The 27,563-nt window shown below is 42.9% G+C and overlaps 1 long non-coding RNA gene across 6 annotated transcripts in view; it reads left to right on the forward strand.

Annotated features, from left to right (window-relative positions):
* LOC124986702 (uncharacterized) overlaps positions 1 to 27,563 on the forward strand; it is a 35,840-nt gene that overhangs the window by 6,216 nt on the left and 2,061 nt on the right. For 3 of the 6 annotated variants that reach the window (XR_007109067.1, XR_007109065.1, XR_007109068.1), the window contains 5 exons: positions 4,782 to 4,850; positions 6,233 to 6,349; positions 11,917 to 12,016; positions 15,768 to 15,838; positions 19,717 to 19,861. This is a non-coding gene — a long non-coding RNA (uncharacterized LOC124986702). The remainder of the gene's footprint in view (positions 1 to 4,781; positions 4,851 to 6,232; positions 6,350 to 11,916; positions 12,017 to 15,767; positions 15,839 to 19,716; positions 19,862 to 27,563) is intronic. The other 3 variants (XR_007109066.1, XR_007109070.1, XR_007109069.1) reach the window with 2 other exon arrangements.

Genomic DNA, 27,563 nt, shown 5'->3' on the forward strand with positions numbered 1-27,563 from the left:
TAAGTAAAATTAAAAAAAAAAATAGGTGCTGGTAGTAGGACCAGTTATTACTTTTCTTTTTAAGAAGGAACTTACCTAGATGACTTATTCATTTATTTATTTAATGGTGCTCTAGCACTAAGCTCTATCTCCAGCCACTTTTATTTTTTATTTTGGGACAGGGTCTCACTATATTGCCCAGGCTGGCCTTGAATTTATCTTTCTTCTGCTTCTTTCTCCTGTGCTCCTCCATGCCCAGTACCTCTGGGTTCTTACTTTAGGGACTCCCACGTGTATGAAAAAGATGTCCACCAAAGCTTTCTACCTTAGTACCCTAAGAACATAGCCATTTCCACCCTGGCTCCTGGCCCCCTGAAGTCCACAGCCCTTGCAAATCCTCTGAAAATTCAGCCATCTCTCCTGTGTGTCTTCACCAAAGCAGAAATTTCTCTGTGCCCCTTCTCTATTCCGCTTCCCTCGTCCAGTGAGTAGATGTAACTGACAGCCCGCCTACCTGGCTTCCATTCCAAACGTGCAGCCAGGCCATGTGACAACTGTTGCTTGTCCCCAAACATTCATTTGGCCCCACCCAGGAGAGCCAGACAGGTACTCACACACCCTCTTCTGCCTGGTACTGCTACACCCCGCCCCTCCTTTCCTCCAAACCTACCAAGGCAGCACCTTTCCCCACCTCTGCTTGTTCTACCTCCTCCCAGAGCCAGGCCATACGCAGAACCTCATGTGCTCCTCAGGGGCTTGGAGAATGTGTTTGTGACACCCTTGGCAGCTCCAGTAGGCACAGGACTGTTATATGTAGAATAGAAGGACAACAAAATGCAGGCCCCAGAGCCACCTCTTACTCTTCACACAACTGTCAGTCCCTGGGGACCAAAAGGGCACCTGGCCGGGCATGGTGTTGCACACCTGTAATCCCAGCAGCTCGGGAGGCTGAGGCAAGAGGATCAAAAATTCAAAGCCAGCCCCAGCAAACTAGTAAGGCCCTAGGCAACTTAGTGAGTCCCCATCTCAAAACAAAAAAGACCGAGGATGTGGCTCAGTCGTTAAGCACTGAGCACAAAATAAAAGAGGGCAAGGGACAGAGACCATCATCCTTTGGCTAAGCCACCAACAGGAGTGGTAGCAAGTTTTACACAAATATACAGAACAATACACACTTGACAACTGCCCAGAAAGAGGCTCCAGATCTATCAATTGCCAGAGAAGCCCCCACTAGGCAGAAATAGCCCTTAGACCGACATCTTCCTCAACCTCTGGCCACCAGAGAAAAGTGTGACCTTGGTGTGAAAGCTGAGATGCTAACAGCTGGGCAGAGCCCTTCCTCTTTGGGGCACATCACTTTGTCCCACCCAGTCACGCCAGGCCAGGTTGTGTACCAGGTGCCCTGGGCTGCAACTTATTCATTCTCTCAATCTCTTTATACACACACACACACACACACACACGCACAATCTGAGTGTATATATATATATATATATATATATGTATGTATATATGTATATGTGTGTGTATATATATATATATATATATATATATATTTTTTTTTTAGTTGTAGGTGGACACAATACCTTTTATTTTATTTTTAAGTGGTGCTGCGGATCAAGCCCAGGGCCTCACATGTGCTAGGCAGGCACTCTACCACTGAGCCACAACCCCAGCCCCGCAACTTACCCTTAAATAATTGGCTGTTAGTGAAATCCTGCACTGTGGGATCAGGGGCCCTACATTCACATTCATTCCTGGCTGTTATCAACTTGAGTTGCCTTTAATCTGCCCTTGGCCTTGATATTCTTATTTGTGGAAGGAGGGCATTGATGTTGCAGGACCAGAAAGGTGTGGTACTTTTTCCCCATAAGGGTCATTGCAGATAGTCCTTAACAAAAGAGAGGTTAATAGGAGAAAAGTGCAACAAATTTATTTAATCAAAGTTTTACGTGACACAGGAACAATTCAGAAAGAAAGACTCCAGCCAGACGTGGTGGCAGTGTACCATGGACAGGATATCTATAGCTTGTTTCTATTTCTCATCAGAATATCTTGGAGGGTTGGGGATATAGCTTAATTGGTAGAGTGCTTGCCTTGCATGCATAAGGCCCTGGGTTCAATCCCCAGCACCACAAAAAAATATATTGGAGATTGATAGAACTGGCATATGATCCAGCAGTTCCTACTTCTGGGTATACATCCAAGGGATTTTTGGGGGGAGGTGGGTACTGGGGATTGAACCCAGGGATGCTTAACCACTGAGCTACATCCACAGTCCTTTTTTATTTATTTTTTTATTTTTTATTTTCTTAATATTTTTAAATTGTCAATGGACCTTTATTTTATTTGTTTACCCAGTGCCTCACACATGCTAGACAAGCACTCTACCACTGAGACACAACCCCAGCCCCTTATTTTTTTTATACTGAGATGGGTTCTCATCAAGTTGCTGAGAGCCTCACTAAGTTGCTGAAGCTGACTGTGAACTTGTGATCCTGCTGCAGCCTCCCGAGCTGCTGGGATTACAAGTATATAAAACCATGCCTAGATGTCCAAGGATATTTAAACTAGTATGTCAAAGAGATGCCTGCATTTACATATTTAGTTCAACACAATTCATAATAACCAAGATATGGAAACAAACTACATATCCATCAATCAAAAATAAAGTATATGTGTCCAATGGAATACAATGCAACCTTAAAAAAAAGAAATTCTGTCATTAGTCACAATGTGAATGGAACTGGAGGACATTACATTAAGTGAAATAAACCAGGCGCAGAAATACAAATACTAGGCTGGGTTGTAGCTCAGTGGTAGAGTGCTTGCCTACCATACATGAAGCCCTGGATTAAATCTGTAGCAACACACACATGCACACATGCACATATACACACAAACATGAATACTGTCTGGTCTCACTTATATATAGGATCTAAAAAAAAATGGATCTCATAGAAACAATAGAAAGATATTTATCAGAGGCTGGTGGGAGGGAAGAGATGAAGAAAGTGGAGATGTTGATCAAAAGATATGAAGTTTCATTTAGACTGCAGGAATAAGATTTAGTGATCTATTGCATTGCATGATCATGTTAATTTATATTTTGAAATTGATAAAATAATAAATTTTTAACATTATCACCACGAAAACTGATAAATTGGTGAGGTGACAAATATGTTAATTAGCTTGATTTAATTTTTCTACAGTGTACACTGCACCCCATAAATATACGCCATTATTATTTTTTAATTATTTTATTTTATTCGGTGGGCGCAGGATACTCAGACTGAACCCAGGGACTCTTTTATCCCTGATCCACATCCCCAGCCCTTTTTATTTTGAGACATGGTCTCAGTGAGTTGCTTAGAGCCTCAGCCTTCCAAGTTGCTAGAATTATAGACTTGACCACCACACCCAGCATTATTTTTTAATTAAAAAAAAAAAATTCTTAAGGGACTGGAGGCATAGCTCAGTAGTGCCCTGGATTTAATCCCCAGCACCAAATAAATAATTTTTAAAAACTGAAGGTAGTATTGGTCCCTAGAGAACTTTTTTCCTTCTTTTTTCTTTGGGTCTGCTATGTAGTATTCTACTATATGGACCCACCATAATTTATTGTTGATTCAGTCTCATTATGATGGAAATTTGGATTTTTTTTTTTCTTTTTTGTGGTACTGGGATTGAATCCAGGAATGCTGTACCATTGAGCTATATCTCCAGCCTTTTTTATTTTCTATCTTGAGACAGTTTCACTAGGGGCTAAGACTGGCCTCAAACCTGAACTTGTGATTCTCCTACCTCAGCTTCCTGAATAACTAGGATTACAGGTGTGCACCACAGTGCCCAGCCTGGATCATTTCCAATCTTATTTTTTGTTTCATTTTTGTTTCCGCTCTTTTGTGCTGTAATAAACAACAGCACAAAGAAAAACTTTGTTCCTGCATCAGTTCACACACTTGTAAGGATCTAATGGGTAGTGATGGTTGACACACTTATAAGGATCTAATGGGTAGTGATGGCTAAATTCACCTTCTTAAACATACCAATTTACATTCCCAGCAGCCATGCACAAGAAGTGTTTATGGGAACTTGTCCTGGGGACTGATTACATGGGTGCATTCAGTTTGTGATAACTCAGTGAGCTGTAGGTTTATGTATATTTATGTTTTGAGTACTTTTCTGTATGTTGTACATTAATGTTTTTTTAACTCAATAAAAATACAATTAAAATTACAAAATCATTGACAGAAGAGTGGATAAAGAAAAGTGAACTATATATGTATATGGCAGTATTATTTAGACACACAAAAAAAGAATAAAATCCTGTCATTTGTAGCCACATGGATGAGCTTGGAGGATATTATGTTAAGTAAAATAAGTAAGGCATAGAAAGACAAGTACTGCATGTTCTTACTTAGGTGGAAGCTAAAAACATTGATCTCATACAATGAAAAGTACAACACTGGTTACCAGAGGCTGGAGAGGGTGTTGGGGGAGGGAGTGAGAAGGGGAGAATAGTTAACCTGTACGGGGTACAGTTGGATAGGAATAATTATTTTATTTTATTTTATTTTTTTATTTTTGAGACAGGGTCTTGCTAAGTTGCTGAGACTGGCTTTGAACTTGTGATCCTCCTGCCTCAGCCTCCCAAGCCCGCTGGGATTACAAGCATGTGCCACCACACCCATCTTTAGATAGGAATATTCTAATATTTTCTAGCACAGTAGGATAACTCTGTTTCACAACATTAATTTGCATACTTCAAAGGTTTTGTTTTGTTTTGTTTTTGACATGAGGTCTCCTATGTTGACCAGGCTGACCTTAGATTCCAGGGCTCCAGTGATCCTCCCGCCTCAGCCTTCCAAGTAGGTGGCACTACAGATGCATTTTACCACACTTGGCTTAACTGCATATTTCAAAATAGCTAGTAAAGAGGATTTTAAGTGTTCCCAAGACAAAGAAATGATGATTGTTCAAAGTGATGGATATACCAATCACCCGATCATTACTCACTGTACACATGATCGGAATATCACACTGTACCCCATTCATATGTACAGTTATAGGGGAAACTCAATTTTTTAAAAATTAAAAACAACCAAATTATGCCCTTTAGTGTTGGGGAGAAGGAAACCTGGGGAGGAAGGACTGGATACCATCTATCCACAACTTGGGTGTCCCTGAGGTCTGCCACTCCAGTGGAGCTGAGAGAGCCTGTTTCAGATGAAAGTTTCTCATGCTGGGAGTGTGAGCCCGGGGCAGGGCAGCCCTACCTGGTGAAAGGGGCTCCTCTGTCATTACTTTGCTGCCGTTTGTGGTTCTGCCTTCTCATGCCTTGACAAGCATCATAATAACATATCATTTTATCAAACCCCTGAGCAGGGGCCCCTAAGTACAGGAGAATACACTTGGGGAGACAATACTTCTGATCCATATGGACCTCACTGATCCACCTACTGCCCTGCCCAGGAACCCAGAGATCATCTGTAGAAACTTGGAGGTTCAGTCTGCCCAGTCAGTCTGGACTGGTTCCTTCTAAGGGTTACCTCTAAATTGCAGTGGTTTGGGCCACTCCCCAGCATAAGAAATGACAGTTGTCATAGTTTCAATATGGTTGGTCCACCCTACTTCCAAACGCATACAGGAGTTTAATCCCCAAAGTTTTTATTTAGTTAATGATATTAAGAAAGTGGAAACTTGATCTGTCTATGCTGTTTAGAAATGGCACTTTTGGAGGTGATTAGATTGAATTAGGTGATTAAGGTGGAGCCCCCATGATTGAATCCTGGTGGCTTTGTTTTTTTCTTTAATTTTCTGTTTTTTGTGTAGTGGGGTTTGAACCCAGGGGTATTTACCACTAAGTTACATCCCCAGTCATTTTTATTTTTTATTGTGAGACAGGGTCTTGCCAAGTTGTTGAGGGTCCCACTAAGTTGCTGAAGCTGGCCTCAAACTTGCCATCCTCCTTCCTCAGCTTCTGGAGTCACTGGGATTACAAGTGTGTGCCACCCTGTCCCACTCCTGATAGTTTTATAAGTAGAGAAGCCACAGATATAGAAACAGGCTCTCACTGAAGTAATCAAGAGGGGTTCTTATAACAATCTGCATCATGCTGTTTGGACTTTCAGAAATGCCAAAACTGTGAGCTAAATAAATCTCTTTAAAGAAACCTGCCTCAGGTATTTTGTCATAGTAACAAAAAGCTAATACATCAGTCTTTTCCAAGTTGCTCTCTGTTCTTTCCCAGTTCCTTGCCCTTATCCTTCCAGAGGTCATTCATAACTGGATAGTTTAGTTAAGAGTTCCCTGAATCTGAGGAGATTTCAGTCCCTGGTCTTCACTTGAGTCCTGAAAGAAAACACAGGTAAATACTGGAACCTAAATTATGGGGTAAGAATATGGAGTGGGAAGGGTAAGGTAAAGTGAAAAGATCAAAACTCTTAAATCGGTTTGTTCTGCATTCAGATTCCAGCTGTGAAATTTATATATGGCATGTGATCCTTGGCCTCAGTTTACTCACTTCTAAAATGGGGTGGTGAGTTCTGTTATGATTTGGATGTAGGTGTCCTCCAACAGCTCAGTGAGACAGTGCAAGAAGGTTCAGAAGAGAAATGATTGGGTTGTGAAAGGCTTAACCAATCAGTGAATTAGTCCCCTGATAGGGATTAACTGAGTGGTAACTGAAGGTTGGTAGGGTGTGACTGGAGGAGGTGGGCATTGGGGGCATGGCTTTGCAGGGTATATTTTTTATATGGTGAGTGAAGTCTCTCTGCTTTCTGATCATCATGTGAGCTGCTTCCCTCTGCCACATTCTTCCACCATGTTGTTCTGCCTCACCTCAAGCCCTGAGGAATGGAGCCAGCTGGCTGTCTATGAACTGAGACCTTTGAAACCATGAGCCCCCAAATAAATTTTTCCTCCTCTGCAATTGTTCTGGTCGGGTCTTTTAGAAAAAGCTGACTGAAACAAGTTCTAACTCACAGGGTTATGAGGAATCCATGAAACTCTGTGTGTGTGTGTGTGTGTGTGTGTGTTTGTGTGTGTGTCTGTGTGTGCATGTGCGCGTAGGGACCAACACAGTGCCAGAACACAACAGGTTCTCAATGGCCCGGCATGAGACGGGATGGTGGTTACAGGTGATGGCAGTGACACTATTTCAGCCACAAATGGTAGAGAGGTGAGAGAAAAGATGGAGATGTATGCAGATGGTAAATGCTGGTTTGTTTGAACATAAATGAGGAGCCCCTCTGTTTTCTGACTGACCCATCTGATAATGCAAGTGTTCAAGCTAGAAGAGGTAATAAAATTAGACAGACCAGGACAACGAGGGGACTACAAAGTGTCCTGTGAGAAAAGAGAAAGGGAGATAGAGCCATGCAGGCAGCGGAAGGGACAATGCGGGGGTGAGAGGTGAGGGATGTGACTCCTGCCAGCCAGCCTGTGAGCCACATGGGAACACACCCAGAGCAATGGGAGCTACAGGGAAACCCATGCTTCCCCATTGAATGCCGTTCAGCAGAATAGTCTAAAACTCAATACTGAATTTCACTGTATCTGCCCCCCTGGAGAAGCGAGTTCACTTTCTTAGTCAACAAAGGCAACGTGTTGGCCATCCCCACTTGGGTGTTCACTAAGGTTCTCCATTAATAAACAGAATGCTCAACATCCCCCTTCACACCTGTCCTTCCTCAGTGATGACATGCTGTCACTATCCATGGCACCCACAGCTGGGGGGCAGCCTCAGTTTCTTTCCTTACTTCATCTGGTAACCCTCCCATCCAATCCATTAGCAAGTCCTGTAGAGGAGTGTCCAACTATGTCTCACATCTAACACCTTCTCTGCACCTCTGCAGCCCCAGGGTGCACCACCACCCTCCTTCACCAGGCTTCCTGCTTCCTACAACAGCCAGCTAACCTGCCCAGTGCAATGGCACACACCGGTAATCTCAGTGGCTTTGGAGGCTGAGGCAAGAGGAACTGACATTTAAGGCCAGCCTCAGCAACTTAGAGAGACCCTGTCTCAAAGTTTAAAATAAAAAGGGTTGAGGATGTGGCTCAGGAGTAGAGGTTCCCTGGGTTCAATCTCCAGGACTACAAAAAAACAGACCAGTTAACTTGCCACTTGCTTCACCTCCACACCTAGTCCATTCTCTCTATATGGAAGCTCAGGTGCCTCTAAAACTTGAATCTGATCATGTTTCTTCTCTGCTTAAGACTTTCAACTGACTTGTTTCCTGAGTATTCTAATATGGGGACATACAGAAAATTTCACTTACTTACATTTTAAGACCACGTTAATAGGTAATGACAAATTGGAAATGCTATGTCTTAGGGACTAGAACATTTATTATTATGACCTGCTTTGTCTCATATGTGCTTTTTAAACTTGAAGTTCTTTTTTTCTGATAATTAGCTGCAAAAGTATTCATTTGGCTAATGGTTAATGTCTATGTGGTACATTATTTCACATCTTTTTTGGGGGGAGGTACTGGGAATTGAACCTGGGGTGCTTAACCACTGAACTACATCCTTAGCCTGTTGTTTGATTTAGAGGCAGGGTCTCACTAAGTTACTTAGAGCCTTCCCAAGTTGCTGAGGTTCTCCTCAAAGTTATAGTCCTCCTGAGCTGGAGTTGTAGCACGTGTGTAGGCCCAGAATTCAATTCCCAGCACCCCAAACAAAAACAAAATAAAACAAACCAAACAAATCCTCCTTCCTCAGCCTCCCAAGTCGCTGGGATTTCAGGCACGTGCCACCATACCTGGCTCTATTTCACATCCTTTTAATTTTTGCAGTTCCTTGTTTTATGTGTCTTTTATTTTTAAAATATCTATCTAGGGCTGGGGAGATAGCTCAGTCGGTAGAGTGCTTGCCTTGCAAAGCACGAGGCCCGGGGTTCGATCCCCAGTACCGCAAAAAAAAAATATATCTATCTAGATGTCTATCATGGTACTGGGGATTCAACCCAGGGACACTCTACGACTCATTATACTGAGATCATCTTAGTTCCCCAGCCCTTTTTGTTTTTATTTTGAGAGAGGGTCTTGCTGAGTTGTCCATGCTATGTTCAAACTTTCTTTTATTATTATTATTATTTTTTATTTTTTTTATTCTTTGCAGTGCTGGGGATTGAACCCAGGGCCTTGCGCTTGACAGGCAGGCAGTCTACGAACTGAGCTATATCCCCAGCCTTGGGTTCAAACTTTCAATCCTTCTGCTCCAACCTCCTGAGTACTTGGGGTTATACACGCCACTTCACTCATCTTTTTTTTTTTTTTTTTTTTTGGACAGTAATTGCTGTCCATTTAAACTATGACCTAGCTATCTACTGGCTTCCATTTTTGCTGTTGAGAAATCGGACTTACTCCAATTCTGTGAATCTGTAGGGTTTCATGTTGCTCATCTAACATCCTAAATCTCCTTGGCTTGCAACAACAAATGTTTATTTCAGGCTCATTTTTCACGTCCTGTGCCGATGGCCATGGCTCCTACCTGGGACCATCTCCTGGCAGAGGGGAAAAGGAGCAACTGCAAAATCCTATGACTATTCTTAAAGCTTTTTGGCAGCAGACATCACTTACCCTCACTTGTTATTAGCCAAGCCTGATGTCAGCAGAGTGGGATCAGGTTTTACAGATCTAACTTATGTCCCACAGGCATTGGCACCAAGTAATTGGGAACAAGAATACAATCTACCACACTGTGGTCCTTTGAAGAGTTGTATATTATTTTTTTTTACAAAACTCAGGAAATTATGAACCACGTTAGTTTTTTCAAACAACAGAGATATCCACAAAGGTGGGTTGTTTACACAGATGCTGGAAAGCTGAAAGAGCCAGAAAAGGTGCTGAAGTTACCCATATATTAGTAATTACAGGAAGCAGCTGCCACCCCTAGGCTTGGGAGGATGAAAGGGGAGAGCGAGGGCTAACAGGACCTAGGATCTTGGAGGATCCTAGGGGGCTGGGCTGCAAGCAAGTCCCTACCAACGTGGGCTCTCCCCTTGTTAGGCTGGTGCTGGGAGAACTGAAAGAAGCTGGGAACCCTTGAAGTGAAGCCAACAGGATGTAGAGACAGGAAGGAATTCCTTTCTCCCTCCAGTTAATCTCCCTTTAGTGCCTCCCATGGGCAAAACCTAACAGGCAGTCAGCTGGCAAGGGGTTCTGGAAAAGGTGGTCTGCAGACCCTAGCCCCTGTAGCACTGAACAGGTTGCAGGAGTCTGGGCTGAGAGATAAGAAGTAAGTAACTAGCATTATTATCTGTTGTTTTCCTCTGTCTTCTTTGATAATTCTTTTTTTAAATATTTTTATTAGTTGTCAATGAACCTTTATTTATTTATTTGTATGCTGTGCTGAGACTCGAACCCAGTGCCTCACACATGCTAGGCAAGTGGTCTATCACTGAGCCACAATCCCAGAGGGATAAGATTGGTTTTTTTTTGTCTCTGATTTTCTATGTTTTCACCATGCTGGCGTGTTTCTTTCTTTATTCTCCTTCTGAGAAATTTGACTTCTCAAATCTATAAACAGATATCTTCCAACCATTCTGGAAAATTCTCAACCATTATCTTTTAAACCATTGCCTTTGTTCTCATTTCTCTCCTCTTCTGGAACTACAATTTAAACATATGTAAACTCTTCTTTTGCATTTCACATCCTTTTGTCTTTCCATACTTCTTTCTGGATCATTTCTTCTGAGCCATCTTCCACTTCTCCAGTTCCTTCTTTAGCCCTGCTGAATCTGTTAAATCAGCCAGCTTTGGTGGCACACACCTGTAATCCCATTGACTCAGGAGGCCAAGGCAGGAAGATTACAAATTCTAGGCCAGCCTGGGAAATGAAGCAAGACTCTGTATCAAAATAAAAAATAAAAAGGACTCAGGATGTAGCTTAGTGGTAGAGCATCCCTAGATTCTACCCCCAATACTGCAATAACAACAGAACAAAACCTATTAAATGATTCCATGGGTTTATAATTCTAGTTCCATTGTTTGATTGATTGTGGTACTAGGGAGTGAACCCAGACATGCTCTACACTGAGCTACGTCCCCAGCCCTTTTTATTTATTTATTTTTAAAATTTTGAGACCATGAAATTTTGGGTCCATGAAATTCCTCAGGCTGGCCTGAACTTGTTATCCTCCTGCCTTTGCTTCTGAGTAGCTGGGATTATAGGACTGCATGACCATGCCCAGCTTTAGTTTGGATTTTCATAGACTTCCTATTTATTCCCTTTTTACACATGCAATATAATTTTATAGAGTCTCCCATTCTCTGTTGCAACTCTCAATTTTGACATTTAATTCCTTCCCTTCTTCTCTCTCTCTCTCTCTCTTTCTCTTTCTCTCTCTCTCTCTCTCTCCCTCTCTTTCTTTGGTGTGTGAGTGTGTGTGTGTGTGTGTGTGTGTGTGTGTGTTGGGGAATCAAACTGGTTGAACATACTAGGCAAGGGTTCTACCACCGAGCTACATCACTAGCCCTGGTTCATTTCTTCTTCTTTTTTTTCTTTCTTTCTTTCTTTTTGTGTGTGTGTATGTGTGTCAGGGATTGAACCCAGGGTTGCTCAACCACTGAGCCACATCCCCAACCCTTTTTATTTTTTATTTAGAGACAGGGTCTTGCCGAGTTGTTTAGGGAATTGCTAAATTGCTAAGACAATCATCCTGCCTCAGCCTTCCGAGCTGTTGGGATTACAGTCATGCCAGCACCAGCCCTGGTTTCTTGAACACAGATTTGTTTTACAGTCTGGAGTTCCTCTGGCTCTGTTTCTGTTAACTGTTATTTCGGTGGTTTTAGCTCAAGGAATCTTACTTCCTCTTGCATCTGGTTATTTTTGTGTGTTAAATATTGTGTTTGTGAAATTATCTGTAGGAATAATTTGAGACGGTGATTTTGTCATTCACTGAAGAGAGTTTTCTATTTCATTTTCCAGGTGCCTGGAGGGATTGACAAACTGAGATCATCTTAGTTCATACTTGGGGCGTGATGTTTTCTAGAGCACCTAGATGACTCAAAGCCTTGACTACTTTCAAGTAAGGGCTAGTTTATTTTCAGTTCACTTTTACTCCTGGGGCACAGTCATTTGGGGGCTGAGTCTGGCGTGGGAGTTTTCTTATCAGTTCCCAACTCTCTGCAGGCCTGGACTCTTTAATTTTTGTCTCTAGTCATAGAAAGTCACCAGAAGAGATCTTGGCCTGTTAATCACTTCTTTGTAGTTACTAAAGCTTCCGGGGTCACTTCTTTGGAATTCTGTCCTCTCATAAACCTTTGCATAACAATTCCTCCCTAGGTTGACTCTGACTCTTTTTGTATGTGTATGCTGGGAATTGAACCCAGGAGCACTTATTTTTTAAAATATTTTTTAGTCCTAGAGGGACACACTACCTTTATTTTTTTTATGTGGTGCTGAGGATTGAACCCAGTACCTCACACATGCGAGGCAAGTGCTCTACCACTGAGATATAGCCTGGGCTTGAACCCAGGGGCACTTTATCACTGGGCCACATCACCATCACCATCCCTTTTTTATGTTTCATTTTTTAAGATGTTGATAGACCTTTACTTAATTCATTCATTTATATGTGGTGCCAAGAATCGAACCCAGTGCCTCACACATGCAAGGCAAGCATTCTGCCACTAAGCCACAACTCCAGCCCCTATATTTCATTTTGAGACAGGGTCTTGCTAAGTTGCCCCCACTGGTCTCAAACTTGCAGTCCTCCTGCCTCAGACACCCAAATTGCTGGAATGACAGTTGTGTGCCACCACAACCAGCTTGAATAGAAATATTTTAATTAGAACTTTTACCAAAGCTGTGGATATAGCTCAGTTGGTAGAGTGCATAGAGTGCATGCCTTGCCTGCACAAGGCTCCGCGTTCAATCCCCAACACCACCAAAAAAAAAAAAAAAAAAAAAGAACTTATGCCAATATTAATTTGTCAATAAAGCATTTTTGAAATGTTTCATAAAAGCAAATTAATTCCTTCATAAAAATTTAAGTACAGCTTTGTCAAATCATTTGCTTTTGTATTTAAATTTAATTTTGCCAAATGTATTCCATAGATATACTTTTTTCAATTTTAATTTTATTCAATCTAATATTTATTTATTTGTGGGTGCTGGGGATAGAACCTAGGGCCTTTGCATGCTAGGCCAGCCCTCTACCACTGAGCTAAACCCCAGACCTCAATCTAACTTTTAAACAAAATGGATTTCTTTTTTAAAATTGATTTTCTTTTTTTTTAATTTGTTCTTTTTAGTTTTACATGACAGTAGAATATATTTTGACATATCGTACATACATGGAGTATAACTTCCCATTCTTTTGGTTATTCATGATATGGAGTTACACTGGTCGTGTGTTTACATATGAACACAGTAAAGTTTTATTCCATTTATCTACTATCTTTCCCATTACCATCCCCTCTCCCTTGCCCTCCAAAATGGATTTCATCAGTCAGTTTTAATTTCCTTTTGCAACCATGATTTTTACCAAGCCCAATCTCCTGGATCATGTTTTGCAGATCTAAGTTTTGTCAAAAGGAATTAGCTTTTCTGGCATTTTTAAGGCAATCAGACATTTTTACCCAGTGCAGAGTCTGCTATGGTGGTTTTTATTTTGTGGTGTTGGGTGGAATGGGGAACATTTTTATGCATTTCTTGGGGAAATCAGGAGAGCCCAGCTGACCCAGCAGCTACCCTGGAGAGGCATTGCTGCCCTGTCCTGCATCCCACCCCTGATGTTTATAAACCCCCACTGCCCACCTATTCAGATCTATTTCAGATGTTCTCAATTCCATAGCCCATGATTTCTCCATGGGGTGGCCGGATTTAATAAATACAAATTGCAATTTCAAATAAACAATTCACCCTCCTCCTCCCATACCAGGGATTGAACTCAGGAGCCCTCTACCACTGAGACAAGGTCGGCTAAATTGCTCAGTCTGGCCTTGAGTTGGGATCCTCCAACTTCCCAAGTCACTAGCATTAAGGCGTTAGGAACCACGCCCAGCCTCCAATTATTATTTCTTTTTTTTCCCCCCAGTACTGTTTTTTTGAACGCAGGGAGGGCTGCTTTACCACTGACCTACATCCCCAGCAATTTTTATTTATTTATTTATTTTTTTGAGACAGGATATCACTAAGTTGCTCAAGCTGGCTTCCAACTTGTGATCCTCCCGCTTCAGTTTTCCTGAGTTGCTGGGAATACAGGTGTGCAACACCATGTTCAGCCTCTGATTATTTTTCCATATTGTTTAAATACTGTAAAATACTGTATAATACTGTTTAATACTGAAAAAATGTGTTGTTTACCTGAAATTCCAATTTAACGGAATGTTGTATATTTTGTCTGGCACTCTTACCCCTTCCCTGCTCTCCCCTCCTTTTCATCCCCACCCATTCTCCTGCTCACCTAGAAACTGCAGCCCCCTCCCTGGGGTCTGGCTCCTCCTGTTCTGGCCCTTCCCAGGCCATTTTCCTTACCACTCACCAGCATTATCATTAAACCAATGCATATCTCTGATCTGGCCACTTAAAACTGCCCCCAGCAGTTGCAACTGAAGGCCCGAAATCTTGTTTTATTTTTACTAAGGAAATATGACTATAAAGACTGAATTTGGGGCTTTTCTTTAATACAGCATGAAGCCAAGCATGGTGACAAACACATGTAATCCCAGCAGTTTGGGAGGCTGAGGCAGGAGGATCACAATTTCAAAGTTGTAATTTAACGAGGCCCTAAGCAACTTAGTGAGAACTGGTTTCAAAAAAAAAAAAAGGCTAGGGATGTGACTCAGAGGCTGAGCACCTCTGGGTTCAATCTCTGGTAACCGCCCCCCCCCCCCCAAAAAAAATCAAAAATAAAAAGGGCTGAGGATTGTAGCTCAGTAGTAAAGCACCCATTGGTTCAATCCCTGGTCCCCCCCCCCCCGCCCACCCAAAAAAGATGTGACTCAGTGACAAAGCATCCCTAGGATAAATTCCCAGCACCAGGTTGTGGCTCAGTGGTACAGCACTCCCCTAGCATGTGTGAGGCACTGGGTTTGTTCCTTAGCACCACATAAAAATAAATAAGTAAAATCAAAAAGGTATTGTTTCCATCTATGACTAAAAACTGTTTAAAAAAATATTCCCAGCACCAAAAATAAAATAAATAAAATAAAACAATGTGAAGCTGTGGCTGCTCCAAGCCTGGTCTTCCCCTTGGTTCATCATTTCTGTCTATGGGGCCTCAAGCATCTACCATAACCTGCCCTTGCTGGGTATGAACTTCTGACCCCTGAGTGACTGGGGTCAGATTCCCCAGCTTGGCATTAAAGACTTTTCCTGCTCAGGTGACACCTACTCTCTGCCACTTTCTCTCCCTCTTCCTTTTCCTTTCTCACTTTCTTCTCCACACCCTGGGACCAACTGAATGACTTCTTAGCAAATCTCATGGGTCTGGCCTCCCTGTCTCTGCCACAACTGGCCCCTCTGCTCCCTTGCCCATGTGTTAACCAGCTTTCAGTTGTGACAAAATACCTGAGGTAATCAACTTAGAAGGAGGAAAGGTTTATTTTGGTTCATGGTTTCAGAGGTTGCAGTCCATGGTTTTTTGGTCCTATTGCTAGAGGCTTGTGGCAGTACGTCATAGTGAGATTACATGACAGAGGAGGACTCTTCACCTAATGGCATCTGGGAAGCAAAGAGAGAGAGGAGGGAGCAGGGTCCCAATATCCCGTTCTAAACCATGTCCCTAATGGTCTAACTTCTAAATGTTCCACTACTTCCCAATAACTCCACAGGCTGAGGACCAAGCATGTAATACAGGAGCCTTTGAATGACATTCCAGATCCAAACTATAGCAGCCCAGCAGGTGAGTCTCCTTCCTGTGGTCACAGCTGACTCATTCATCCCGGACCAGGCCACATGTACATCCTGCAGGATGTCATTTCTGTTATCTCCCCAGTGGAATATGCTCCCTGCTTCCCTACTCTGGCAAACCACAGAACCATTTCTGTTCCTAACGGGCTCCTCTCAGAATGCATGCATGCACACACACGCCATTGCTGAGCATCCGCTGTGCAGATGCTGGGGAAACAAGGAAAATGACCTTTGGGAGACCTCAGGCGAGTGTTAAGAGTCTGTCACGGGAGTGAGGGGTCCCTGACCTGGGCTGTTGAGAACAGGTTCCCCAACAGGGGTTTAGAGGAGATCAGGTACATTCAGGGTGGTATGGCTGAGACACACTGTCCCAAAATATGGCTCCATGGCATTTGAGAAAAGGGCACAAACAGAAAGGCTTCTCTGACTTTCTTCCACCTTTTCCCCTAAAGAAGCCACCAAAGAATTTTCTGACATCCTTGTAAGTAGGTTATACTGAGATAGGAATTTAGGATAAAGAGAGAGGAATACTGAATCTTAAAGGAAATGCCCACAAGCCATTGAGATGCAGACAACACAGCTGTAAATCTTGAGCAACATGCCCTTTGGGGCCTGTGCCCTTGTAAAATGAGGGAAATACGTCAGCACAGGAAAACGCGGGAAATTATGCAGCTCCACCCCGGATCCACCTCCAGTCCAGCCCCTGATACAGCCTTTCTATAAATATTGGACCTTTAGCTCAAGTCAGGGCTGCTCCTCCGTGTATGCTTTTATCAGGCTCATGCTGAAATTCTTTTCTGTCACTTATGCCAAGAACCCCACTTGTTCTTAGTTAAGTTCCCCCTTCCTCTGGGAACTCCTTGGACCCTTCAGAGAAGTCTCTTCTCCCGTGACAGTAAAACCCCATTGCAGAGGGGTCTCCCTACACCTGGAGAAAAGGAATGTCCTTATCTCTGAAGACACAGGGACACAGAGAAGAATCTGAACCAACCTCCTCCCTCAGCTTACCGCCATTAGATCACACCCTTTTATCCTCCAATCACATTTCTCCACAACTGACCCCTTCTTCATCAAACTTAGTGTAAGAATGCACAGAGTTTTCACTGGGTCTTCATTTCCAGTGTTCGCTTGTTAATCTGCCTTCTGTTTAGGGGTCCTCAGCCATCAACCTTGAGGTGGATGCAGAAAAGACACTGCCTTTTCTCCCCTGTATTTTCCCATGGGGAAGACTTTCAGCTGCCTCTAACTTAGAAGTTTCCAGACTGAAAATCAGCCAAAGGCGCCTAGTGTGTTGGGGTGACCCCCCCTGGAGACCAAGGGAGCCTTCCTTCCTGAGAAAGCAGGAAAGGGGTGAAAGTGTGCAAAGACAACCTCAAACTTTCCTAAAGGCCAAGATCGAACCTAGGGACACTCTACCAGTGAGTCACTTCCCCAACCCTTTTTAGTTTTTAAGACAGGGTCTCACTAAGTTGCTGAGGCAGACCTCAAATTTGTAATCCTCCATCCTTAGCCTCCCAAGTCTCTGGGATTTCAGGCAGGAGTGCAGGACTTTGGTCTGTTTTGTTTCCAGAACACACCTGGTAATAACTGACTAAGTGATGGTGTGATATATCAATGAATGAGTGAATGAAGTGTTGCAGGAAGGTGGATCATGCAGGAAACAGGGAGAGGGAGTGGACAGTGGAGAAGGAATTCTGAAGGCCTGGCAAGGGTGAGAAGGGTTCACCTACATGGAGTGTCTGGGGGCAAAGCGGAGGGGACCAGTGGAGAAGTTTAGACCTTCTGAACATACTCTATTACCTTTACTTTGAGGGCTAGGACTTCATCTTTGCAGAAACTGCATGATGTTTGGTGTAGAATTATTTGTTGAACATTTATGAACATTCTGGGTCTAATCAAAGATAGAAACACCGGCCCTTGACTCTAGCAATCCGGTGGCTGTTCTGGAATTTCCTCCTGTGGCAACTGTCATTATTCTTAAAGCTTCTCTTCCCAGTTTACTGAGAGCTTTCTCAGACATTGCCTCATCTGATCCTTTCACAATCCTGAGAAGTGGAGCTCATTAGTTCCATTTTACAGATGTGGAAGCAGAGGCCAGGAGAGGTTATGTGACTTCACCAGAATAAAACGGGTAGGATGGAATTCAGACCTAGTGTTGCCAAAAGCTTGGCCTTCGTCCCCAGGGCCAATCCCAAAACAAGGACAATCCAATGGATTGAGAAAAAGGAAAAAGAAGGTTTATTGCTTTGCTACCAAAGGAGAAACACAGGGAACTCTTGTCCCAAAGGCTGTGATTCTGTCCATCAGCAGGAACAAAGGACTTTTCAAGAGGTATCTCAAAGGCTACATTCCACATGTTCTCTGTTGGAGTTATAATTCACTTGTTAATTTGAGAGATAATCATTTCCGTGTTCCTCCATCCCCATTTGTCCTATGGTGGGTGTGTACTCGAGGACAGATAACACTGCCTCGGATGGGGAAGAAAGGTAATCCTGTTTCCCCTGAGATTAGGGAGGAGCAGGGGGAGAGGAAGAGAAGAAACATGTCCATGAAAAAAAAAAAAATTGCCTCACAAGCATAAGGCCCTGAGTTCAATCCCCAGCACCGCAAAAAAAAAAAAAAAAAAAAAGTGGAGGTGCCAGGCCCCGTGGCGCATGCCTGTAATCCCAGATGCTTGGGAGGCTGAGGCAGGAGGATCTCTAGTTCAAAGCCAGCCTCAGCAAAAGCGAGGTACTAAGCAACTCAGTGAGACCCTGTCTCTAAATAAAATACAAAGTAGGGCTGGGGATGTGGTTTAGGGGTTGAGTGCCCCTGAGTTCAATCCCAGGTACCATATATAAATAAGTTGTAGTGGCAGAGCAACAATGACCATATTCAAAGCATAAAGTGGACCACTGCTACACTCTCACTCCTAAGAGGCCTAAAGGTTTCTGGATGGACCTAGGGCTCAAAGCCTGGGTTCTGGTCCTGCCCTAGTCGCTAGAAGTCTGAGGTCTCAATTTCCATCTGTAAGAGGGAGAGGCATGTTGGATGACCTCCAGGGGCCCTGATGACCCCACCTGATACTGGACAAGCACCTGTATGGCTGAGGACTCTGAGAGGCACAGGCTGGAGTCCTGAGCAGTGCACCTAGGAGGGCTCCTGGAGGCAGCAGCTGCTATAAATGTGCTTCTGAGATAGGGATTTAGGATAAAGAGAGCAATACTGAATCTTAAAGGAAATGCTCACAAGCCATGGAGATGTAGAATGTATAGTTGTAAATCTTGAGCAACACAACCTTGTAAAATGAGGGAAATACACAAGTACAGGGAATACTGGCAGGAAATTGTACGTCTCCACTCTGGATCCACCTCCAGTCTGGCCCTTGATACAGCTCTTCTATAAATATTGGTCCCCTGGCCCAAGTCAGGGCTTCTAACTCTCAAGACAGCCCCTGTTCTCACTTGAATGTGTATCTACCTTACTAAATAAACCTCAGTCTAATGCCTTTGTCTGGCTGGTGCTGACAATGTGGTCCTGTCCCATATGCCAAGAACCCTGCTGGCCCTGAATTAAGAGTTCCTCCTCCTCTAGGAATTCCTCAGACCCTTCCCCATGACATCTCTTCTCCCGTGACACTTCCAAGATGGAAAAGGAAGAGAAACTCTCTGAGTTTACCTTCTGATATAGTTTTAACTTTTTTTCTTTCTTTCTTTCTGTGCTGGGGATCTAACCCAGGGCCTTGAGCATGCTAGGCAAGTGCTCTACCACTGACCTACATACAACATCAAGCCCAATGGGTTTTTTTTTTTTGTTTTACTTTTTGTACCAGGCATTCCTAACCACTGAGCACACCCCCAACACTTTTTTTTTTTTTTAATTTTGAGACAGAGCCTTGCTAAATTGCTGAGAGACTCAATAAGTTGCCGAGACTGGCTTTGAACTCATGATCCTCCTGCCTCAGCCTCCTGAGACACTGGGATGATGTGCAGTTATGTGCCACTGCAGCTGGCTTAGTTTACACTTTATCATAGAGGTATGTATGTATAGGGAAAAAAACAGTACATGTAGGGTTCATTACTCTACATTTTCAGGCATCTATTAGAAGTCTTGGAACATGTTCCCCACAAATAAGAGAGTTCCTTCTAATTTTGAATTCACTTCTCTTACTTGATGGGGGATGCTTCTTTTATGATTGAACCTAGAACCTGGGGGCTTGCTAAGGAAGCACTCTGCTACTGAGCTACACCCAGCTCCAACAGGACATTTTTAAGGCAAAAACAAAAAACAAAACAACAACAACAAAAAAAACTGCCCAGAAGTTCTGATCTTTGCATAGTAGGTTTGTTATAGATGTGGTTTGGTGATATATTTCTGAAACGATTGTGTGTGCATTACAGGAGACAAGTATTTTCATTATTTTAAAGAAAAGTGTTACTTGCTTAAGTTATCTAATACAGCTTATAGCAAAGCAAACATTTTAATAAGTAGATACACAGCAAATAACACCTCAGCATTTGGAACTCAACTGGGTTGTGAAAACCCCTGCTGCTTCCCACCCAACCCTGTTGTGGTTTACTGAGTTGATGGCGCCCCCTGCAGGACAACACTTGCCAAGCACCTACCCCAGAACGGTCGACTTTTTTTTTTTTTTTTTTTTTGTATTGGGAATTGAACTCATGGCTTCACTCTCACAAGCTGGGAAAGCATTCTACCACTGAGCTACACCCTCAACCCTCAGAACAAACTTTTTCATAACGTGTATTTACAAATTACAACTCTAGCACTAAAAACTGGATCCTCCTCTTCAGTGTTTTTTTTTTTTTTCATTTGCTTGTTTTTGGGGGGTCTGAGGACCAAACCCAGGGCCTCACATATGCTAGGTAAGCACTCTACCTCTGAGCTATACCTCCAGTCCCTCTACATCCTGTTCTATTGGAGGGTATATCTGCAATCAGAGTCTGTCTTTCCTGTGGTTTGGTGTTATGGTTTTCATAGACAGACAGAACCAGGTTGGAGGCCTGGGGTTGCTCTTTAATCTTCCAAAGATATCTTAACCAGATAGCGTCATGACTCCATCACGTGGAGTAAATGAAAAGGTAGCTCTCACGATGGTGAGGAGGATGCAATCAGATATGGGAAGAGCTGTCTCAACATGACCAAGGGAGAGAGGTCTGGGAGCCTAGGGAGGGTTGCACAGCAGAGGCAGCCGGATGTGTGGGGCAGACCCTCTGCCCTGGACACCTAGGTTAACTGTGTGATCATCAAGCAAGGTAGGTCTGATTCCCAGGCTGGGACTGAAGCATGTAAAGCCGTTCAGTGACTTGACTGTCTGAAGCTACTCAAGAGTAGGGGAGGGCCATGGTGGGTGCCCACATCTCTTGACTCTGTCTTGTGGTTTTTCCTGCTGGATCTTTGTGGTTTGTACAGGGGGACTTCAACTGGTCTGGGTAGAAGAGAGGATAGAACCTGCCAAATCTTTTTCTCTACCAGGAGCCATTCCCTTCCCTCTCATCCCCCTGGGAAGGGGGCACTTGGGTGGCCTCCTGGGATGACTTGGCAGCCTCCCAGCCCACCCACTGTGGACTCTTCACCTCCATCACCCAGGGACATTCTTGAGAGGTTAGATAACAGAGGTGGTACTGGGCCAATCTCAGGGCTGGCACATGGTGTATGTACATCTCACATCTGGGCCACCAAAGACTTGTCCAGAACCTTGTCTTTTTATAGTTCAGCAGCAGCAACTCTGCACCAAGATGCTGACCCCTAAGTAGCCTTTGAACCTGAGCCCTGCTGGACTGTGGTTCCTCCTCCTCCTCCTCCTCCTCCTCTCTCCCCCACCCCTCCATTTTTATATTCCTCTTGACACAAGGCAAACGTTTATGGGATATCAGGAAAGCTCATTCATGGCTGAGATAGTGAAGAATAGGCTCTTTTGATTTGTTTTTGGTGTTTTTGCTTCTGATATAAAATAATCCACCTGCTGCAGCCTGCCTATGGAAGTGATGGGGCATGACCTAGAGCCCCTTGAAGCCCAGGACTGGTGGTGGCTGCTCAGGTCAGGATGCTGGGCTGGCCACCTTGTAGCTTCCTGAGCCAGGCTGTAAGTGACCATGCTGCAGAAGGCCTGGGGAAATTCTGAGGGTTCTGGGGATTCTAACACTGGAGTCGTGAACTAGAGAGTGAACTTCCTGACAAAGAAGCTGGCCCACCAGTGACCCAGGTCAACCACAGGGAGACCCAGGTGCTGGGGGATGGTTTCCCCAGGATACTTGGCACTTCCACAGGAGCCACTGCTGGCAGTGGAACCCAAATGGCACAGGTGGTAGCGGAGGATGGCCACAAGACAGCTGCTGGAGGGGACGGCTACCAAGCTCTTGCTTGAGGGTTAGTAGAAACCTCAGCTGTGGGTCTTATGGGTGTGGCCTTCCCAGGACAGCAGGCAGCATCTCAGGTGATAATTTCTCTTCTCCACATGACACTGGCCCCAGATCTCACTCTGTGGGATCTCTCTCTCTGTTGATGACTCAGGAGTTCCACAAGGCTTCTTGTTTTCCTCTCTTACGCACACTTTTCTTAAAGCCAGGAGCCTTGGCCATGTTAAGTGGGCGTACAGGGTTAATTGCTTTGCCCTTTCCATCTTCCCTTTTATCTAGAATGCATTGCTCTTGAGGGAATCCTCCAGAGCAAAGAGCACGGGTAGGAGGTATCAGCCATGTGATAGTTAATTTCAGTTGTCAACTTGACTGGATTGAGGGATGCCTGGAAAATTGGTAAAGTACACTTCTAGATGTGTCTGAGGGTTATTTTCAGAGGTGATTGGCATATGGGCCAGTAAACTTAGTGGGAAAGACCTGCCCTGAGTGTGGGTGGTATCATCCAATAGGCTGAGGAACAGAGAAGGAAAAAGCAGAAGAGGGACACTGGAGTACTAGAGTACACATACAACCTCCCCCCCCCTTTTTTTTTAAGTTGTAGATGGACGTGGTGCTGAGGATCAAACCCAGTGCCTCAAACGTGCTAGACAAGCACTCTGCCACTGAGCTACAGCCCCACCCCTCAACCCTTCTTGATGAGTGCATTTTCTACTGTTTCCCTCACCCTTGGACATAAGACTCCAGATTCTTCAGCCTTTGAACATGGACTTGCACCAGTGGCTCTCCAGAGAGCTCCAGGCCTCCAGTGGTGAACTGGGATGCATCACTGGTCCCTCTTATTTTGAGGCTTCCAGGGTCATGGGCTGGTTTCCCCAGCTTTCCAGCCTACAGATGACCACTATGGGACAATTCAGCCTGTGATCGTGTGAGTCAATCTAATATATCCACTCTAAGACAGGGCAAGGTGGCACATACCCATAGTCCCAACTACTTAGGAGTCTGAGATAGGAGGATCGCTTGAGCCCAGGAGTTTGAGGCCAGTCTGGGCAACATAGCAAGGCACTATCTCAAAAAAAATTTTTTTAATAATCCTTATAATTATATGTAATCTGCTGGTTCTGTTCCCCTGGAGAACACTGATTAATACAAATCACTAGGAAGCAAAAGCAGATCCCATCTTGTACTCAGAACTCATCCTAGGATGGGTCCTTAGCAGGAGGACATGCCTTGGAAGAGTGGGAATGGCAGAGGGTAAATAATGCTGAGTCTTTTGGCTGGAAATGCCGTATCTTTTGGGATCATCAGTGTTTCCAAGACACACTGGCTGAAATTCATAGATAATATTTTTATACATTTTTTCTCAGAATCTTTGTGTTATTCAAAAATAAAGTCAAACCTACTTCTTTTTCTTTCCTTTTTTTATTTTGAGATGCTCAGGCAGGGCTCCAAGCAATCCTCCTGCCTCAGCCTCCCGAGTAGCTGGTACTACAGGTACAGACCACCACCTTGGATTCAAATCTGTCTTATCAAATCACATTATGAAATATTTATCATTACTCTATGTTATTTATAAAATATTCAATATTTTCTACTTACTATGACAAAGAATATGCCAATGACAGATCAATATTTTTAGTAGTAAATACCTCAATAAATTATGCTTTCTATGTTTAAGAATTAATCATAGATATTCATTCAAATACAGAATTTCATAAAGGGCTGGGGGCATAGCTCAGTGGTAGAGCATCCCTGGGTTCAATCCCCAGTACAGAAAAATAAGCACATGAATTATTTTGCTGCTTAAGGTGGGTTCTGGTGTTCTCTCTCTCTTTTTTTGGCGGGGTGGGGGCATTATCTGATTTTTTTTTTTAATTTTTACAGACTGCATTTTGATTCATTGTATACACATGGGATACAACTTTTCATTTCTATGGTTGTACACAATGTAGATTCACACCATTCATGTAATCATACACGTACATATGATAATACTGTCTCATTCTACTATCTTTCCTTCTCCCACCCCCTCCCACCCCTTCTTCCTCTACACCATCCAAAGTTTCTTCATTCTTCTCTTCCCCACACTGCATCGACCCTCCCCTCGTTATGTATCATCATCCACTTATCAGAGAAAATATTTGGCCTTTGGTTTTTTGGGCTTGGCCTATTTCAGTTAGCATGATATTTTCCAGCTTCATCGATTTACCAGTAAATGCCATAATTTTATTCTTCTTTATGACTGAGTAATATTCCATTGTGTATATATACCACAGTTTCTTTATCCATTCATCAGTTGAAGGGCATCTTGGTTGACTCCACAATCTAGCTATTGTGAATTGAGCTGCTGTGAACATTGAAATAGCTACATCACTATAAGTCCTTTGGGTATAAACCGAGGAGTGGGACAGCTGGGTCAAATGGTGGGTCCATTCCAAGTTTTCTGAGGAATCTCCTCCATACTGCTTTCCAGAGTGGATGCATCAATTTGCAACTCTACCAGAAATGTATGAGTGTGCCTTTTTCCCCACATCCACACCAACACTTATTATTATAATAGCCATTCTAATTGGAGTTAGATGAAATCTTAGGGTGATTTTAATTTGCATTTCTCTAGTTACTAGGGATGATGAGCACTTTTTCATGTATTTGTTGATCACCTGTGTATCTTCTTCTGTGAAGTGTCTGCCCAGTTCCTTAGCTCATTTATTGATTGGGTTCTTTGTATTTTTGATGTAAAGTTTTTTAAGTTCTTTATAAAATAGAGATGAGTGCTCTGTCTGAAGTGTGTGGAAAAGGTTTTCTCCCACTCTGCAGGCTCTCTTTTCACATTATTGATTGTTTCCTTTGCTGAGAAAAAGCTTTTTAGTTTTTCTCTATCTATCTCATTTATTGATTCTTGCTTTTATTTCTTGTGCTATGGGGGTCTTGTTAAGGAAGTCTGGTCCTAAGTCAACGTGATGGAGATTTGGGCCCACTTTTTCTTCTATTTGGTGAAGGGTCTCAGGTCTAATTCCTAGATCCTTGATCCGTTTTGAGTTGAGTTTTGTACAGGGTGAGAGATAGGGGTTTAATTTCATTTTACTGCATATGGATTTCCAGTTTTGTCAGCAGTATATGTTGAACAGGCTTTCTTTTCTCCATTGTAAGTTTTTGGCACCTTTGTCTAGTATGAGATAACTGTACTTATGTGGGTATGTCTCCGTATCTTCTATCCTGTACCATTGGTCTACCTGTCTATTTTGGTGCCAATACTATGCCATTTTTGTTACTATTGCTCTATAGTAGAGTTTAAGGTCTAGTATAGTGATACTTCCTGCATCACATTTCCTACCCAGGATTGCTTTAGCTTTTCTGGGTCTTTTGTTCTTCCAGATGAATTTTGTGATTGCTTTCTCTATTTCTATGAGAAATGTCATAGGAATTTTAATTGGAATTGTGTTAAATCTGTATAGCACCTTTGGAAGTATGGCCATTTTGCTATTAATTCTGCCTATCCAAGAACACGGGAAATCTTTCCATCTTCTATGGTCTTCTTCAATTTCTTCCTTAAATGTTTTGTAGTTTTCATTTCAGAACTCTTTCACCTTTTTGGTTAGATTGATTCCCAAGTATTTTATTTTTTTGAGCCTATTGTGAACAGAGTTGTTTTCCTCATTTCCCTTTCAGATGTTTCATCACTTATAAGTAAAAATGCTTTAGATTTACGAGTGTTGATTTTATATCCTGCTACTTTGCTGAATTCATTTATGAGATCTAGAAGTTTTCTGGTGGAGTTTTTTGGATCCTCTAAATATAGAATCATGTCATCAGTGAATAGTGACAGCTTGAGTTCTTCTTTTCCTATTTGTATCCCTTTAATTTCTTTGGTCCGTCTAATTGCTCTGGCTAGTATTTCAAGTATGATGTTGAATAGAAGTGGTGAAAAAGGGCATCCCTGTCTTGTTCCTCTTTTTAAAGGGAATGTTTTCAGTTTTTCTCCATTCAGAAAGATGTTGGCCATGGGCTTAGCATAAATAGTTTTTACAATGTTGAGGTATGTTCCTATTATCCCTGTTTTTTTTTTTTTTTTTTTTTTTTTTTTTTTGTACCAGGGATGGAATCCAAGGGTGCTTAACCACTGAGCCACATCCTCAGCCCGTTTTATATTTTATTTTGAGACAGGTTCTCACTAAGTTCCTTAGTACCTCCCTAAGTTCCTAAGTTGCTGAGGCTGGCTTTTTTTTTTTTTTTTTTTGTGTGTGTGTGTGTGGTACTGGGGATGGAACTCAGGGCCTTGTGCTTGCAAGGCAAACACTCTACCAGCTGAGCTATCTCCCCAGCCCTCTGAGGCTGGCTTTGAACTTGTGATCCTCCTTCCTCAGCTTTCCAAGTCACAGGGATCATAAGCGTGCGCTACTGCACCTAGCTCCTGTAGTTCTTTAAGCATCTTTAAGACATTTGTTTAGAGTCTTTGTCTAGCCAGGCATGGTGGCACATGCCTGTAATCCCACCCCTGTACTCAGGAGGCTGAGGCAGGAGGTTTGCAAGTTTGAGGCCAACAGATTGACTTAGCAAGACCTCATCTCAACATAAAAAATAAAATTAAAATAAAGGGCTGTGGGTGTAGTTCAGTGGTAGGGCAACTCTGGGTCCAATCCCCAGTAAGGCAAAATTTAAAAATTTAAATAAATAAATAGATAAATAAATAAAATCTTTGGTTAGTAAATCTGTCCTCATGTCTTTTTCAGGGACAGTTTCTGTTGGTTTACTTTTTCTTTTGGGCACACCATACTTTACTATTTATTTTTATGCCTTGTGACTTTATTGCAAAAACTAGATGTTTTATTCTAATAATGTGGTAATTTTGGAAAAATATTTCCCTCCCTTCCTCAGAATCTGCTGTATCCTGTTTTCATTTTTTTTTTTTAGAAATTCTTTAAGAAATGGGGTCTTGGGCTGGGGAGATAGCTTAGTCGGTAGAGTTCTTGCCTTGTAAGCACAAGGTCCTGGGTTCGATCCCCAGCACCAAAAAAAAAAGAAAAGAAATGGGGTCTTACTATGTTTTCCAGGCTGACCCCAAACTCCTGGGCTCAAGGGATCCTCCTGCCTTAGGTTTTTGTTTTTATTTCTGCAGGCTGCTTCTGGACCAACAATCAGCCTGACACATAACTTTAAAGTCTTCTCAGATCTTGTCTGAGCCTGTGTCTTTCCCTAGTCACGCATAATGAATCTAATCACCCCACATACACAGTCGCTTTTGAACATTCTGGTCTTCAACGTCTGATCTCCAAAGGGAAAAAAGAGGAAAGTGAAGGGTGAACAAAGGCCCTGATATTTCCGGTCTCTTGGAAATCACTTTAGCAGAGGGGTGGGGAGCTTTAA

Source organism: Sciurus carolinensis, chromosome 6 (genome assembly GCF_902686445.1).
Source record: "Sciurus carolinensis chromosome 6, mSciCar1.2, whole genome shotgun sequence".
Taxonomy (NCBI): domain Eukaryota; kingdom Metazoa; phylum Chordata; class Mammalia; order Rodentia; family Sciuridae; genus Sciurus; species Sciurus carolinensis.